Source organism: Bos indicus x Bos taurus, chromosome 1 (assembly GCF_003369695.1).
Source record: "Bos indicus x Bos taurus breed Angus x Brahman F1 hybrid chromosome 1, Bos_hybrid_MaternalHap_v2.0, whole genome shotgun sequence".
NCBI classification, from domain to species: Eukaryota; Metazoa; Chordata; class Mammalia; order Artiodactyla; family Bovidae; genus Bos; species Bos indicus x Bos taurus.
This window is the reverse complement of record NC_040076.1, coordinates 87,602,909-87,621,888: the sequence shown is the minus strand read 5'-3', so window position 1 is coordinate 87,621,888 and position 18,980 is coordinate 87,602,909. Positions and strand designations below refer to the sequence as shown.

At 36.7% G+C, this 18,980-nt stretch overlaps 1 protein-coding gene and 1 non-coding gene across 2 annotated transcripts in view; both read left to right on the top strand.

Annotated features, from left to right (window-relative positions):
• PIK3CA (phosphatidylinositol-4,5-bisphosphate 3-kinase catalytic subunit alpha) overlaps positions 1–18,980 on the top strand; it is an 88,358-nt gene that overhangs the window by 33,274 nt on the left and 36,104 nt on the right. The gene's annotated exons all lie outside the window — the stretch shown is intronic.
• On the top strand, positions 5,947–6,076 carry LOC113899615. The gene has a single exon (XR_003512945.1). It is a non-coding gene; the product is annotated as a small nucleolar RNA SNORA20 (small nucleolar RNA).

The following is an 18,980-nucleotide window of genomic DNA, read 5'->3' as shown; positions in this document are numbered from 1 at the left end:
TGGCTTTGTTGATTTTTCTAGGGGAGGAGCCAAGATGGCGGAGGAGTAGGACGGGGAGAACACTTTCTCCCCCACAAATTCATCAAAAGAGCATTTAAACGTCGAGTAAATTCCACAAAACAACTTCTTGGGCAGAATATGGGAAACAGTAATTATAAAAGAAAGATAAATAGGACTAACAAAGTTAACATTTTTTGCTTATAAAAAGACAATAGGAAGATGAATAGACATACCACAGAATGGAGAAAATATTCTTAATATTTATTGCCTTTGCTCAGTCATGTCCAACTCTTTGCGACCCCATGGACTATAGCCTACCAGGCTCCTGTGTCCATGGGATTTTCCAGGCAATAGTACTGGAGTGGATTGCCATTTGCTTCTCCACTTAATATTTATAAGTGACATAAAAAACTTATTTTCAGCATATATAAAGAATCTGAAATCAACATTTTAAAAAATCAGCTACCTAATATAAAAATGAAGAAAAGATGCAAAACATTTCATGGAAGTTATACAAATAGCCAGTAACACATGGAAAGATTTTAAACATCATTTGTCATTGGTAAATGTGAATTAAAATCATTGTATGTTTATTTGTAGAAATATCATTATCCACTAGATATCAGCTACCCACTAGAATAGCTAAGATTAAAAACTGATACTACTAAATATTTACGGGTATGTAGAGCAGCTGGAACTCTCTTTTATTGCTGGTGGGAATGCAAAGTGATCAACTACTTTGGAGAACTAGTAGGCCATTTCTTATAAGGTTAAACATAACATTTACCTCCTGTGTCAGGAGTTCACTAAGACCGGGTTCAGTGGTTTTTGCTTAGAGGACTCACAGGACTCAACATGTAGTCATACGCGTTGCTGTAATTTATTATAGCAAAGGATGCAGAGCTCAGTCAGCAAATGAAAAAGGTACATGGGGAGAAATTCAAGGGAGAGCAGGTAAAGCTTACAAGGGACCTCTCTCAGTGGGGTCATGCAAGGTACATTAATTTCCCCAGTGAAGAGTTGTGACAACACTGAAGTGTATCCAACCAGGAAAGCTTGTTAGAGATTCAGTGCACAGGTATAGCCTTAGAGGTTCATCCTGCTGCCCAGCACATACCCAAATTCCAGACGGAAAGCAGGTTATTAGATGCAAACCATATTGTTTCCATAAACAGCTCAGACACAGTGAGCCACTCTTAACCAGTTAGGGGTTGAGAATAATCCTCTCAGTATCTAAGATCCACTTTCCCAGATGCTAACTACGGGCCAACTTTGTAAGCAGGCTTTTTTAGGGATAAACAGTCTTGTAGAACCCAGCATTTCACTTTTAAGTATTTACCAAGAGAAATAAAAGTATATGTCCACTAAAACAAAAACAATAAAAACCGATGTAAAAATGTTCATAGCCAAAATTGGAAAAAGCTCGTATATTTAACAACTAGAGAATGAACAAACTAGTTGTAGTATATTTTGGAGTACTACTTGGTGACTTAAAAGAAGTGTCTAGTGATACATTAACAGCGTGTCTAAATCTCAGAAATAATATGTTAAGTGAAAGAAGCCAAATACAAAAGAGTATATACTATGTGATTCAATTTATATGAAGAACCAGAAATACTAATCTGTAATTAGATTAGTAATTAATTGATTAAAAATCAAAATGTGGTTGGGACAGAGAGAGAAGTTAATTGGAAAAGAGCATGAGGGGATTTTCTGGGGTTATAGAAATAGTCAATATCTTGTGTGGTGTTTACATAGATATAAAATGTTAAAAATCATCAAACTTAACATTTAAGATATAAGCAGTTCCTTGTACGTTAGTTATAATTCAGTTTAGGCTTCCCTGGTGGCTCAGTGGTAAGGAATCTCCCTGCCAATGCAGGAGAATAGAGTTTGACCCCTGAGTCAGGAAGATCCCCTGGAAAAGGAAACCGGATCCCCTGGAGATGGCAACCCACTACAGTATTCTTGCCTGGAGAACATCATGGACAGAGGAGCCTGGTGAGCTGCAGTCCATGGTGTCAAGAAAGAGTTAGTCACGACTTAGTGGCTAAACAACAATATAATTCAATTTTAAATGTAATTACTGGGGAACACTGAACAATAGTTAAATGGAGATACATACTTGTATAGGAAGATTATTTTGTAAAAATGTCAGTACTGTCTAAGCATAAATTGAGTATTGATAATCAAAATATGACCAATTTTTGCTTTGAACTTTTTTTTGAACTTAACAAAATGATTCTCAAATTCATTTGGAATTGAAAGCCAAGTTTAATGAGACTGTGTGGAACTAGAAAGAAGGCATTGTGTTGAATTTAAGGAATAATTGAAATGGCAATAAATAGACACAGAAGAAAGATCCTGGACTTTATTTACAAATGCAAAGAAAACGAAAGAGAGAAGATTGATCCAGTAAGGTTAGAGTTTGAAGGGTGGTTAGAGAGTGGGAGAGTTAGAGGCAGAGCATTGTTGTAATGATTTGTGAGACTTTGAGTTTGAGCTATATCTGTAGATACTAGGGATTCATCATATTATTGTAACAGTAATTGCATGATTAGATGTGTTTTAGGTAGCTCGTGACACTGGGTAATGAATTGGGGAGGGGAGAAATCAAATAGTGTATGCTTTCAGGGCTTTTTGCCTTAGTTCCTGCTGCCCACTTAACCTGCTGTGCCCACTGTACCTGTCAGACATTCTTTTCATTTCATCTTAGAAAAAGCACTTGCTTATGAATGCTCATTGAAATTATAAATAAGTCATTGTTCCATGTGAAAATGCTTTAGGACCTAATAGTGATAGAAAAAAAAAATCCCACAGACAGAGGAGCCTGGCTGGCTACAGTCCATGGGGTCTCAAAGAGTCAGAGCGACTGAGTACACACAGTGACAGAGAAGATGGCCAGAAAAACACAAAAGATGGGTTTAAGGACAGTTTAGTGGGTGGAAGTGGCATCATGCAAGAAACATCTCCAAAGTTTCTAACCTTGGAGATTGATAGACTGGTAATGTCATGAAAAGTCCCCACATTTGCATAGTAAGCTGAGCAAGAGTTACCAATGAAAGAAGCAAATAAAGAGACCAGAATAATATCACAGAAAGATTATTTCGACTTTTTATTGGGGAAATTTGGGGAGAAAACTTTAAATCGTTTATAATATTAATAGCTTCTTAACTTTGAAATTTTTATCTTCTAATTTTGAAGGTATTTAAAAATAAAATGTAACGCATGAACCTGGGAACTTTTTGACAATTACCATTGTAGAAATAGCCACTTTTAGAGTGTTTTCATACTGTCTTGTAGTAACTTTGGAATTGATAGTGAGATCTGTTACAGAGTTTCTCCAGATAGATAGGTCAAATAGTGAGAGAGGTAGAGGATGTATGAGTGAGCGCCTGAGTGTATGTGTCTTTTTTGTCCTGGGAAATGACATCCTGACAGGACAGAAGAACAAAAGAACAGTATTGAAAATAGCTAGAGTAAAGGTTGTTTTTTTCTGTCACCACACAGCAGATATGGAGAATAGCAGAAGCAGACAGATGGACAGTTATGCTAGTTTTGGAGTGTTCTCGTAGAGAAAAGAAACTTTCTGTTCCTTTTATTCAGAAATTGAATTTCTAGGCTAACTTACTAGTTTCAGTAATAAGTTTCATATTCTGACCAAAGAAACATTATTTTTTTTACCCTGGGGATAATGACTCATGCTCTTCTCAGAATTTTGCTTTTGTGGAAACTGAAGTGCAGTCATAAATATAGCACTGTTATTTGGATCTTAGTGCTAATGATACTGTTGTGAGTAGACCAGTGATGGGTAAGAACACTAGTGTTGTAAGGTCAGTTGTAAGAAAGGAACCACAGACAGGCTTTAATTAGCTGATTCCTAGAGATATAAAAGTATTTAGATTTTTTGGTAAAAACTGATAAGATAGTTACTGTGATTTTGTTGATTGTGCTATACAAATAGAACACATAAGTACTTCATTGTTTTGAGGACTTCGTGACAGACAAGTAAATTTCTGACTTCCAATAGTGACAGTGGAGAGATTTTAAAGAATTTTTTTTCTGTGCATTTTTTCATATACCACTCAAAATTCGTATGAGACTATCAAGTTATAATCATATAGACCATAAAGTAACTCTCCAATAATAGAGATTCTTAGTGTTGCTGGAGATGACTCTTGAGAATCCCCTGGACAGCAAGGAGATCAAACCAGTCAGTCCTAAAGGAAATTAGTCCTGAATATTCAATGGAATGACTGATGCTGAATCTGATGCTCTAATACTTTGGCTACCTGATGCAAAGAGCCGACTCATTGGAAAAGACCCTGATGCTGGAAAAAATTGAGGGCACAAGAAGGGAGCAACAGAGGATCAGATGGTTGGATGGCATCACTGATTCATTGGACATGAGTTTGAGCACACTACGGGAGATACTGAAAGACAGGGAAGTCTGGGTAGATGCAGTCCATGGGGTCACAAAGAGTTGGACATGACTTAGCAATTGCCAAATTCAGACTTAAAATGAAGAAAGTAGGGAAAACCACTAGACCATTCAGGTATGACCTAAATCAAATCCCTTACAATTATACAATGGAAGTGAGAAATAGATTCAAGGGATTAGATCTGAGTGCCTGATGAACAGAGTGCCTGATGAACTGTGGACGGAGGTTCGTGACATTGTTCAGGTGACAGGGATCAAGACCATCCTCAAGAAAAAGAAATGCAAAGAAGCAAAATAGCTGTCTGAGGAGGCCTTGCAAAAAGCTGTGAAAAGAAGAGACGCGAAAAGCAAAGGAGAAAAGGAAAGATATACCCATTTGAATGCAGAGTTCCAAAGAATATCAAGGAGAGTTAAGAAAGCCTTCCTTAGTGATCAATGTAAAGAAATAGAGGGAAACAATAGAATGGGAAAGACTAGAGATCTCCTCAAGAAAATTAGATACCAAGGGAACATTTCATGCAAAGATGGACTCAATAAAGGACAGAAATGGTATGGACCTAACAGAAGCAGAAGATACTAAGAAGAGGTGGCAAGAATACACAGAAGAACTATACAAAAAAGATCTTCATGACCCAGATAACCATGATGGTGTGATCACTGACCTAGAGCCAGACATCGTGGAATGTGAAGTCAAGTGGGCCTTAGGAAGCATCACTATGAACAAAGCTAGTGGAGGCTATGGAATCCCAGTTGAGCTATTTCAAATCCTGAAAGATGATGATATGAAAGTGCTGCCCTCAATATGCCAGCAAATTTGGGGAACTCTGCAGTGGCAACAGGACTGGAAAAGGTCAGTTTTCATTCCAATCCCGAAGAAAGGCAATGCCAAAGAATGCTGAAACTACTGCACAATTGCACTCATCTCACATGCTGGTAAAGTAATGCTCAAGATTCTCCAAGCCAGGCTTCAATAATATGTGAACTGTGAACTTCCAGATAGATGTTCAAGCTGGTTTTAGAAAAGGCAGAGGAACCAGAGATCAAATTGCCAACATCCACTGGATCATCAAAAAAGCAAGAGAGTTCCAGAAAAACATCTATTTCTGCTTATTGACTATGCCAAAGCCTTTGACTATGTGGATCACAATAAACTGTGGAAAATTCTGAAAGAGATGGGAATACCAGACCACCTGACCTGCCTCTTGAGAAATCTGTATGCAGGTCAGGAAGCAACAGTTAGAACTGGACATGGAACAACAGACTGGTTCCAAATAGGAAAAGGAGTTCGTCAAGGCTGTATATTGTCACCCTGTTTATTTAACTTATATGCAGAGTACATCATGAGAAACGCTGGACTGGAAGAAACACAAGCTGGAATCAAGACTGCCGGGAGAAATATCAATAACCTCAGATATGCAGATGACACCACCCTTATGGCAGAAAGTGAAGAGGAACTAAAGAGCCTCTTGATGAAAGTGAAAGAGGAGAGTGAAAAAGTTGGCTTACTTCCCATTTATTTGCTGCTATAGTCCTTCCGTGATATGAGCAGGTATATGCATGGGATAAAACAATACTGGGCCCTTGTAAATGGAGGTAAAGTTGCCATTTCATCTCTTCTCCATGGTCTAGACATTGCTTCCCTGTCTAAATGTCCTGTGTAAGTAGAAGTGAATTTCTTCATGGAGTTACTACTGCTGAATTGATATAAGACTGTTGCTGTTGTTTTATATAGCACTAAGGGTCGTACCTCTGCATTGGTCATCTTACGTGGGGCAGAAGATTTCATGTGTGATGAGATGGAGTGCTCCTTACACGATGCCCTTTGTATGGTGAAGAGAGTTTTGGAGTCAAAGTCTGTGGTCCCAGGTCGGGGTGCTGTATAGGCAGCCCTTTGTATTTACCTTGAGAACTACGCGACCAGCGTGGGCTCCCGGGAACAACTTGCTATTGTGGAGTTTGCAAGATCTCTTCTTGTTATTCCTAATACTCTGGCAGTTAATGCTGCCCAAGACTCCACAGATCTGGTTGCAAAATTAAGAGCTTTTCATAATGAGGCTCAGATTAACCCAGAACGAAAAAATCTAAAATGGATTGGTCTTGACTTGGTCAATGGTAAACTCTGTGACAACAAACAAGCAGGGGTGTTTGAACCAACCATAGTTAAGTGCTTGAAATTTGCAACTGAACCTGCAATTACCATTCTTCGAATTGATGATCTTATTAAATTAACACCCAGAAAGCAAAGATGATAAGCATGGAGGTTATGAAGATGCTGTTCACTCTGGAGCCCTTGATGACTGATCTGTTTTATTTATAACAACATTAGATGCAGCTTGCTTGTATCTCAAATATTACACATTAAAGTGCAACAGGTGCCGGAAAAAAAAAATTGGCTTAAAGTTCAACATTCAGAAAATTAAGATCATGGCATCTGGTCCCATCACTTCATGGCAAATAGATTCGGAAACAGTGACAGAATTTATTTTGGGGGTGGGGGGCTCCAAAATCACTGCAGATGGTGACTGCAGCCATGAAATTAAAAGATACTTGCTCCTTGGAAGAAAAGTTATGACCAACCTAGACAAGATATTAAAAAGCAGAGACATTACTTTGCCAACAAAGGTCCGTCTAGTCAGGGCTATGGTTTTTTCCAGTAATCATGCATGGATGTGAGAGTGGACTATAAAGAAAGCTCAGTGTAGAACAATTGATGCTTTTGAACTGTGGTTTTGGAGAAGACTCTTGAGAGTCCCTTGGACTCCAAGGAGATCCAACAAGTCCATCCTGAAGGAAATCAGTCCTGAATATTCATCGGAAAGACTGATGTTGGAGCTGAAACTTGAATACTTTGGCCACCTGATGCGAAGAACTGACTTAATTTGAAAAGACCCTGATGTTGGGAAAGATTGAAGGTAGGAGAAGGGGACGACAGAGGATGAGATGGTTGGATGGCATCACTGATTCAGTGGACATGAGTTTGAGTAAACTCCGGGAGTCGGTGATGGACAGGAAAGCCTGGTGTACTGCAGTCCATGGGGTTGCAAAGAGTCGGGCATGACTGAGCGACTGAATTGAACTAAACTGAACTAGCAACTGAACAACAACAAGATGAAGTTAAAGTTTATGTTCCAGTTTAACCTTAATCTTGCAGTTTAAGAAATAGAGGTTTAAATATGCTATTTATGTTCTATAATAGATGCTGTTGTGCTGAATTTTCACCACATCAGGATTCTCCATCAAGGTATCCATTCTTCTAATAATTGTTATTGGGCACATACACATAAGTCTCTGTTGATATCTCCTATAGTGGCTCTCTTTAACCTAGGAACTTTCCCTTATCTCTCCACAGTAAACTTTGCAATCATTCCTTTTCTTGAGATAATAGTACTCCCTAGTGAAGTTTTAGAATTTTAGCTAAGTTCCCTTTTTCAAACTTTCTTTTATCTCCCTCTGTGCATTTATTTTAATTTCAGCAAAATTAACTAATGAATCATAATGTGCGAAGCAGTTGTTTGATAATAATTTAATGACTTATGTTAAATAGTCAGTTTTAAAGATTTTGTCAGTTGAAACAGATTTTAAAAGTGCTTTAAATTTTGAATTATATGGTAATTTATTGTTTTAACTTTATGTGTCAGGCAGTTGACTGGTGACATACTAAGCAGCAATGAATAAAATGGAAATATTCTTCTTACTGATCCCTTATGTTGCCGTTTATACACAGTCACACCCACTTCAGTTTGTCATTCTCATTGCTCTCATTTTAAAGTACAGTAACTATGATTTCCCAGGTACTTGAAACATTGTACTGTATCAAGTATAAATGAATAGTAAATGTTTGAAAGAGCAAAGTGAAACACATCTACTAATATGATCCATCATTAAATGGACTCTAAGATATCTTACCTATATGGTGTTGGCTGAAAAATCGAGTTTTTAAAAAACAAATCTGTGCTTACATGACTCCACATTGTTGCTGCTGTCATTCGTAGGACTACTTGTCTTTACATCTTGACTAGGGGATGCTTGTGCTGAAATTAAGCTGCCTTCTCTCTGATTGCACACTGGAAGATCTGTATTCCTTTGCTTGCCAGACAGCTCTCCTGCATTACTCCAAATCTTTTTTTAGTGAAGTAGCCTTTATACTAGAGAGCAAATACTTCAGTATCTGATAAATTACTACTAACTTGGTTAATAATTGCTTGCAGGGGAGTTTCTCTGCATTACTAGTGTAATACTAAAGTATTCTGTTATTGCCAGAAAATGGACCAGATGGCAAGCAGTTACACCAAAGGGTCTTTAACATTGAAAAAGGACACTTTTAAAATCAAGTTTCTACTGTATTTCATGTCTTCCATCCAGTGTTGTAGCATTCCTCTTGAACTGTATTGTTATCTGTAGATAGATTTGGGTAGTATTCACTAAACAAATAATACCTATCTTACTTTTTTTAGAGTTTAGTTTGAAGAAAATGGAACATATTTGCAAGTAGCTCTCTCTGGATTTATTTGATTAAGTTTGGTAAAATGAGAGACTTTTTGTTTTGGCCAATAAATTTGGCATGTGGAATAAGCAGATTAAAAATAGACATTATATGATCATCTTAAGTGAAATTTAATGAAATAGAAGTCAGTGCCCTTTGCATTCTATGCTCTGTATCTATTTGTAAGAATGCCAGTAATATATCAATAAGTATGGTATAAAAGTAAGAATGCTTGAAGAGATTGTAGTAGTGGCCTCCAAGAAAGGTAATCAGTTCAAGGACAAAGGGTGGGATGTGATATTGGGACAAAAGGATAATAGCTAGCATAGATAAATAGCTAGACAAAAATGGCAGGGACCTGTGTATTGATATGACAACCAAGATTATGCAGTACATCTTCAGTCAGATTTTCCCAGTGTAATCTAAATCAAATCTAAATTTAAAACTAAAATATGTTTTCATGACACTGTATTGTACTGATGCTTAATTTTGTAATACAAACATTGGGGAGTATGCCTTGAGATGAATGAAGCTAAAGGTAAGGTCTTCCTAGTATTTTTAGTAAAAGTTCATTAAATTATACCTATTTCCACAGAATATATGCTAAAATTAGAATGACAGCCGAAGACTAGTTCTGGTCCCTGTGTAAGATTGATACACATATGCAAGAAGTACTCCATAGTTTTATGTTAATGTTTTTATTTGATTGACTTACCAGCAGGCCCTTTTCCGGCCATAAAGGAAATTGGCAGAGTCCATTTGTACTTTCTCCTTAGCCTGTGAGTACTAGTAGAATCGCCACCATGATCGTTGCAGTGCATGCTAGACCTTGTCATTTGATATTGAAAATAGTCCTTGCAACAGCCAGTTATAGCAATGATATATAAATATATGCTTTGTTCGTCATTTGTGCATGGTAGTATATGAGAACAGACACAGATACCATAGCTGAAGTTTTATGACACTTGATAAAACTCAGGAGATTGAGAAATCCATTGGAAACTGTAGACCATGATAAAGCTTTATGATTGGCCACTCATTCTCTCTTGTAGATAAGTTTGGGCTTGTGACAGATAGTATAAATCTGTAAAATTTGAATAAATTTTGAGTTGACCAAAAATGAAAATAATGCTGTGCAGAGATTTTCAATGAGATATATCTGGAAGCATTTAGGTGAATATATTGTATGCTAATATCCCCAGTCAAAATTGCTAGCTCCATCTTTATTGGATCAAACTAGAGTGAGAATTTACTATTTGGGGATTTAGGTTTCTCTCTCTCTCTCTCTTTCTCTGTGGACACAAAGAGCTTCCCTGGTGGCTCAGACAATAAAGAATCTGCCTGCTGTTCATTCTTGATAAAGAGAAGAAAAGACAAAGAGGAACAGTGTGAAGCAGATGTTTTCCAGAAGTTCATCCATCCTCACCCGTAGTAGCAGGAGAACTTGAAAGACTGTTGAGATATTTAAAGCTATGGAAAGTCTTGTGAAGGCATTATGCTAAACCAGAGAGAAACAAAAATGAAAGAGGAAAAACCAGTTGATAAACTTTAAAAAGAGAAGTTCTCATTCCTGATGACTTATGGAAACATCTTGCCTTCAGCTTATTACAGGTCTTTAAAAAGAATCAAGTCAACACTAGAAGACACATTGCTAGTGTTACCTTTTACTAGATGTTTTAATTTGATTAAGATGTTTACTCAGGACATCCTTAAACTCTTTACTGAATTTCTCTGGATGGGCCCTGGATGATGTACTCTTGTCTCTTCAAAAGACTATATCCGAGTCCTGGATAGGTGTTAGCTTCATTAGAATAATAAAGAGTGAAGTTATTTTTGGTAAAGCACCCAGGCTTTTGAGAGGAAAATGGCCCTTTTATACTTTTCGAAGTGAACCCATCAATCAGGAAAGGAATGGTATGTAGTTAGCATCATCATCCAAATAACGCCAAGTAATAAACAGATTGTCTTCCTTAAATATATGGGACGTGAATCTCATTTGAAAAGGGAAATTAGAGTCTGTGGCCATACCACCCTGAATGTGTCCGATCTCAGCTGAAAAGGGAAATTAAAAAGTACTGTGAGCCCCATTTTTTGGTTATCATCAGTAGTAAGTTTGGTTATAAACTTTGACTTGGTGTAAAAGATTAAACTTTTAGGACCTTTTCTCTTCATCTTTCATGGGCTAAAATTTTTGCTTCATAGAAAATTGCAGTAACATTTCTAGAACCCCTCCATATTTTGCATTTTCTTATAGTGGGTCATGCTTCCTTACTGGGCTGGTCTCTTCACTGATCTCATATTGGTTGAATTTTCATGGAGGCATTCGTGCATGATTAGGCTTCTATTTTCACTGTTGTGTTGGAGTATACTCTAAACCCTTAAATGGAGATATAGCTGTCAAACTTAAGTATCATAGAGCTGTTTCTCTCTTTATATAAAAGATACTACTTTTTAACCATTTTTCAAGGAAAGTATCTTTTTTTCTCATTAAAAAAAAAATCACCCTGTATATTATACCAAATTTCCTTTAAATATTGCTTCTGTGAACTAAATAGGATCTTAATAAATGTTCATGAGCTGTATTGTTGGGTTTTAACCCAAAAGATCACCATCATCCCTGCTTATTTCCAGTCAATTCAGATATGATTAAAAGGCATTTATTTTAGCATGAAGAGAAATTTGATAGTATAGTCTATTTCATTCCTCTTCAAAAAGCCAAAAATATTTGTTATCATGAGTTGCATTTTTATTTCTATTATTCATTGCAATTTTCCCCTTTTCTTTAAATAAGAAAACCAATATAATTTCATGTATAAACTTAAAGAAGTAGATTTTACAAATAATGTATAGTATAATTCTAAAATAACAGTTTTTTCTATCTCCATCTGCTTTTTTAGAATAATCTCTTGTGTTTTGTCGTTGTTGGAATGTGTCAGATGACCATTTGATGCTTATGCTCTGCTGAGAGTGTACAGACTGAGTTAAACAGATACAGGCTTCATCCTTTAGGGGTTTCATGTTTGAATAAGAATACAGAGACAAATATAAAGATGAGGACAGAGACATCTGTTCAGATACCAAATATATCAATAAAATTATTCTGCATCAAAAAATATTTTTAAAAATATCTATCATCTTCTTACACTAGACCTGCAACAATAAAGTTCTGTCCCTTTCTGGATATGGCATTGATAGCACTGATCTTATAGATAAAAGAGAGGGAAACTTTATTGAATTTTTATGTTCCAAGCACTATGCTAAGGATTTTTTAACATGTATTATCTTATTATTTAATTATTACAACATCACTATGAGGTAGTAACCTCTTTTTTTTTTTTTCACTTGGTGCTAATAAGGAACTGCCCACAATTTCCTGAGGAAGTCTTAGTAATTGCAGAGTTCTCCATAAGGTCAGTAATGCTGAGGGTGTTGGAGTAGTGATCTGAACCAAAGCAAAACCTTCAGTTTAGACCATTTCTGCTCTGCTGTTAGAACAGCATATATGTTCTCTTTGCTACTAAATACTGAATAATAGCATAATTGAAAAAATGTGGAGGTTTCTAAAATGTTTCTGGTCCCTCCGTTACTCATTTGCTACAGGTGTTAAGATGTTAAGGCTCCAGTCACAGTTAGATTCTCTTTATGGAACGGTTAGCTTTGCTCTTCCCTTTGGGCAGGAGGAGGTACCCCTAATGCTGTCCACCTGTTTTACCAGTGCTTGCTGTTAGTCACAAGGTAGCCTGGTTAATAAAGAGGAATCAAAGAATTAGAATTTACTGTTTTCTACAACTAGAAAAACAAGGCAAACTATTAATGTATTTTTTATTTGAAGTATTAGTCATTCTTGTAGTTCTACATTTCAGAATCGTAATTTAACCACATACGGCTATCTTCATCTGAAAAGTAAGTGGGATTTATAGAGTTACCTGATTTGCAGTTTACTTCTGACTGCCTGCTGCTTGTTTTATGTGAAGCTATGATAATCTGTTTTGACTTCATCACAAAGATAAGAAAAATATTTCCTGGAAAGCTACGTCACTATGGAATCATTTGTCCTATTAAACTGTGTGTTACTATGAAACATCTCTTATTGTATTTTCCACATTGTTTAAGTATGTTTACTTCATAATCTTGTCCTTCTGATTTTCACCTCTGTTAGTTAATATTTAGTTCCTTTTAAGCTTAAATTTTAAGCAATTTTAATTTATCCTGTCACACTAAAATTTGAATTTTTGTAAGTTCAGATTAGGGAAATTAGTACTATATTTTGAGATTTGTTATGTTTTCTTCATTTACCTGTATAAAATTTGAAAATTCATAATTCAGTAATCTGAGATCAAATTCTTAGATTTCAAGATTTATTAATCTGTATTTCACCTTATTAATGCCTTTTATGCCTCTCACACTGGATTCTTTTAACCACTTTAAAGTTCTTGTTCATTTTTATTGATAATCAAAAGTCTATATCAGTATAGATATTCTTGACCTAGATGATGTCATTATTTTAAAAATCCATTAGCAAAACCCTTCCTAAACCTGTTTGTGGACCTTATGTTAGGGAATGATTATCTTATATAATGGACTTCCCTGGTAGCTCAATCGGTAAGGAATTTGCCTGCAGTGTGGGAGACCTAGGTTCGATCCCAGGAAGACCTGGGATCTTCCCCTGGATTGGGAAGATCCCCTGGAGAAGGAAACAGATACCCACTCCAGTATTCTGGCCTGAAGAATTCTCTGGTAGCCCAGACAGTGAAAAATATGCCTGCAGTGTAGGAGACCTGGGTTCAATCCCTGGGTTGGGAAGATACCCTGAAGAAGGGCATGGCAACCCATTCCAATATTCTGTCCTGGAAAATCCCCATGGACAGAGGAGCCTGGCAGGCTGCAGTCCATGGGGTCACAGAGTCGGACACGACTGAGCGACTAAGCACATCTTATATAATGCATTAAACCTCTGAAATGTAGTGTTAAAACACCTTTTTTATAGCACTACACATTTAATAGTGAAAATGAATTGCATTCTCTTCTAAAGGAATTTAAATTTTCTATATCCTGGTCATGAGAACTTGATTTTCCAACCTGATTTTCTCTTAATCACTAAAAGAATGTTAGATCTGTTTTCTCATGATCTGCATATAAAGGTCAATGAAGGATAGCCCTTTGAAAGAAATGGATTATGTGCATCCTTCCAGAGCTAGTGTATATTACACCTGTGCCTTTGGACTCACTTCAACAACAGTTCAGTGACTCTTAGAGGAAGAGAATTTTAGAGGCCCTAACTGGGACTCAGAATAATTGTACTAAAAGACACTTGCTTCCCATGCCTGCATAACCTCTGCAGTGAAATGTTTAAAATTATTCTTCTTATCCCTCAAATCCAATTGGTCTCTCAGTGCTTTTGATTTTCCTTTACAAGGTATCTTCATCTGTCTCTTTTTTGCTTTTTACTAATTGCTACCACTTTTTTGTTCAGGCCCTTGTTACATTTTCCTTGGGATAATTTCAACATATTAGTTTTCCTGCTTACTCATTTATGCTCTAGGATTATAGTGGCCCAAATAAAAACCCTATCCTGGAAAAGTTCACAGTCTTATCAGGAAGTCTAACGTGGATGTAGATAATTTTAATAATAACATATTAAGGTACAATTACAGAAATACATGTAAGAAGCTGACTAACATTAAGAAAGGAAGTAGTTAACTCTGGAAGTAAATATTAAAGAGAGTAATCAGACCATGGAATTATTGAGATTTTGGTCATGTTTCTGTAGCAAGTGTAGAGGCAAGTTTTTGTTCTCTTGTTCTAAATAAAGATTCGTTTGTAATTTTTTTAAAACAGAAGAGCATAAAATTTCCAGTTTATGAGCAAATAGATGCAGCTGAGATGCAACTTTGGCAACTGAGTTAGCCACAAAACTAATGTTTCTCTATTGACTTATCTGAGAATGGGGTGAAAAATATCTTGTCAGTATATGTCTAAGTAGATACACATTTGTTAATGTGTTAGTTAAATCAGATAACATGTTAAATCTATCAGTTATAAAAAATGTAAAACCTTTGGTCACTCAGCATTTATGCAGCTTCTGTATTTGTGGGACATGTATATATATCTATAAAATACAAGGTGCCTGTTGTAGCAAATTGTGGCTGTGTGGGCTTCTCAGGTGGCTCGGTGGTAAAGAATCCACCTGCCAAATTAGAGCCACAGGAGATGTGGGTTCAATCCCTGGGTTGAAAAGATTCCCTGAAGAAGGAAATGGCAACCCACTCCAGTATTGTTGCCTGGGAAATCCCATGGGCAGAGGAGCCTGGCAGGCCACAATCCAGGGGCTTACAAAGAATCAGACACAACTGAGCGACCAAGCACACGTAAGGTGATTAAGCTACAGTAGAGTCAGTATAGATATCCCCTAAATTTTCAAGTGTATACTTCAAGATAGCTTTCTTTTTTTTTTAACTTTTTATTCTGTATTGGGGTATAGACGGTTAACAGTGTTGTGATAGTTTCAGGTGAACAGCAGAGGGACTCAGCCAACATATACATGTATCCATTCTCCCCCAAACCCTTCTCCTATCCAGGCTGACCACAGCATTGAATAGAGTTCCATATACAGTGGATCCTTGTTGGTTATCCATTTAAAGTATAACAGTGTGTACATGTCCATTCCAAAGTCCCTAACTGTCTCTTCCCACTGACAAGCAGAATTTTGTTCTTGAAGTCTGTCTCTTTCAGTTTTGTAAGTTCGTTTGTATCATTTCTTTTTCAATTCCACGTATAAGAGATGTCACACAATATTTCTCCTTCTCTGACTTAACTTCACTCAGTATGACATTCTCTCGGTCTGTCCATCTTGCTGCGAATGGCATTATTTCATTCTTTTTTTTATTTTTTTTTTTTTATTTTTAAACTTTACATAATTGTATTAGTTTTGCCAAATATCAAAATGAATCCACCACAGGTATACATGTGTTCCCCATCCTGAACCCTCCTCCCTCCTCCCTCCCCATACCATCCCTCTGGGTCGTCCCAGTGCACTAGCCCCAAGCATCCAGTATCGTGCATCAAACCTGGACTGGCAACTCGTTTCATACATGATATTTTACATGTTTCAATGTCATTCTCCCAATATTTCATTCTTTTTAATGTCTGAGTGATATTCCATTGTACATATGTACCACATCTTCTTTATCCATTTCTCTGTCGATGGACATTTAGGTTGCTTCCATGCCTTGGCTATTGACTGGTGTTAACAGTGCTGCAATGAACATTGGGGTGCATGTATCCTTTTATATCATGCTTTTCTCTGGATATATGCCCAGGAGTGGGATTGCAGGGTCATATGGTAGCTCTCTCTCTAGTTTCTTAAGGAACCTCTATACTGTTGTACAAAATGACTCTACCAACAAAAATAGCTTCCTTATTTTTAGTGATTTTCTGATGCAGATGTAACATTGATATTTTAGAAATAAATAATTTTTAAACATACTTCTGAAATTAAAATTTAAAATATATAAGATATGCTTTATATATATTTTAAGTTAGAAAGTCTCTGCTATCTTAGCCAGTGTATATAGACTTATAATCCACAGTTAACAGTTATCTGTACTCTGCCTTACAATATTGACTGTAGAGGATTGTACTAGATGTTAGTTGCTGCATTTCGAGGTGAATATTATCAAAGAATACATCCAGTGATGGCAAAGAAGACAACAAGCTATCTCACTTGAATTATGGTTAAAGGAATTGGGGTTAAAAGAACTAGGGAAAATTTTTAGTCTTTGTCAATATGTGAAGAGATAGAAGGCAGACTATTGGAATAAAGAAGTGTAAGAATAACAACCTTTAGGAATAACTTTAGAGGTGCTTCACAAAAACTTCTATATCAGATAGGTGAGCACCCAACACTGAAAATTGCTACTGAACTTTAATTAGGTGACTTATAAGGTACTTTAGTGTTTTAAGATTTTAACTTGACTGGCTTAACATTTGGAGAAAGAAATGGCAACCCGCTCCAGTACTCTTGCCTGGAGAATCCCATGGAGGGAAGAGCCTGGTAGGCTACAGTCCACGGGGTCGCAAAGAATCGGACATAACATTAATCTCTTTGTTTTCAAAATATTTAGATTGAAAGTGTGGGATTGAGGTTGCAAAGGCAGAGTTGGGATGACTTACTAGCCAGTGTATATTTAGAAAATTCTCTAGTTGATATCAAGTAATTCTGACATGTTTTCAGAGGTAGCAGACTTTTTCTGTAAAAGGCCAGATAGTAAATATTTTAGATTTTGCAGGCCACATGGTCTCTGTAGCACCTGCTCAACTCTACTGTTTTTGTGTAAAAGCATCATTGATGGTACATAAACATGGTTTCTTGGCTGTGTTTCAGTTGAACTTTATTTAAAAAAAGCAGGTGGTTAGCTGGGTTTAGCCTGTGGGCCATAGTTGGACAACTCTTGCCTTAATTGATAAAATCTGGAAATACCATTCTAATATAAATGGAGAAAGGCTTTCAGTTAAGGAGTTAAAAACCAAATTGTCAAAATGTCATTGTCTTTTTGGCTGGAAGAGTGCACGTCTGGTGTTCCAAATACTGAATTGCCCATTGAATTAAGAAACGTTTTGCTATAAAAGTCAAGGGACAATGGAGAGTCTGAGACTGTTTTCTGTTGTTCATTTCTGCTGCATATTTTGTCCTTAAAGGTGTGTTTTTACACTTTGGTTTACTGTTTATTTGATTATATCATTTATTTGAAAACAAAACTTTTAAGAAACCTGAATTTAAAAATCATGAAAAAATGTCATGGTATTCTTTTGTTCAAAATACTTAGAGACTCCCTTTTACTTAGAGTATACTACATAGAATTCAAACCCCTTCACTTGGAGTCTGTCCTCTTTTCTTGTGCCCCTGTGTGTCTCTCAGTCTCTTCATTATCACATATCCTGCCTATCCCCATGCATTTCATACTCAAGTAGTAAAAAAAAGTCAAACTTGTATTGCTGGTAAAGGCTGCATTGTTTTCATGGTCTTTGCACATACACTTTTATACCTGTCTAAAACTCCCTTTTCACCTATCTGCCCCAGGTCCAAGCCACTTCTCTGCAAAATCCCTATTAATCTGTAATGCTGTACATAAACTTCCCTGGTGCCTTCCCTAGCCTCCTCAGGCAGTTGGAGATTTCTTGTGACTTTTCCAAAGTTCCTCTTCTGCCATATAACAATTTTCCATTGTTAAAGTTGTTCCTGGGTCTTGTTTTTCCCCAACAAACTCAACAACCAAAGAGAAAGCACGTATTTACCATTGTTTTCATACTATTTAACGTAGAACCTGGCACAAACAAGTATTTCTCCAAAAAGGGTGATTAAGCCAGGGATTCCTTACACCTAAGCTGTAAATAGCCATACTAATTAAATAGGGATACACGGGGTCTGGGGAACAAGCCACAGTTGCAAAAATCCCAGCATCTGAGCCACTCGATACTGTTCGAAATTCGTCTTTGAGTCTTGCAGTTCCGGTTCTGCCTTCAGACTTCAGCACTTGACTCTGGTACTGCTTTGTGAAGCTGAAACTCCTTGTTTACTTGCCCCCCTCTGTAAAAGAACCCAGTCCTCTTATTCCTATCACTAACTGATGCCATTCTTGAATAATTCGTAAAAACTTGAAAAGATACTATGGGTATACTTGACAGGTTTGTTAATTATATTTAACATTTTTTGAGTGCTTACAGTGTGCCAGTCTCTTTGCTTACGTGGTATTCATATATTACCTCATCGATACCATGGTCTGATGAAGTGTATGCTATTATCCCAACTTAACAAATTGGGGCAGGGGGCCAGGGTGGTGGTGGTGGTGGTGATACAAGGTTTGGTGAGATGAATTGAACTGCTTAAGGCCATACAACTATTAACTAAGGCAGACAGAATCTGAATCCAGTGTAACTTCATAGCCTGTTCTTTTATTCACCATTATTCACCACCAGTGAATATTCCTGCCATAACTGTATGGTTATAATGTGTACTTTGAAATCATGTAGACCTGGATTCAAAATATTTAATATTTA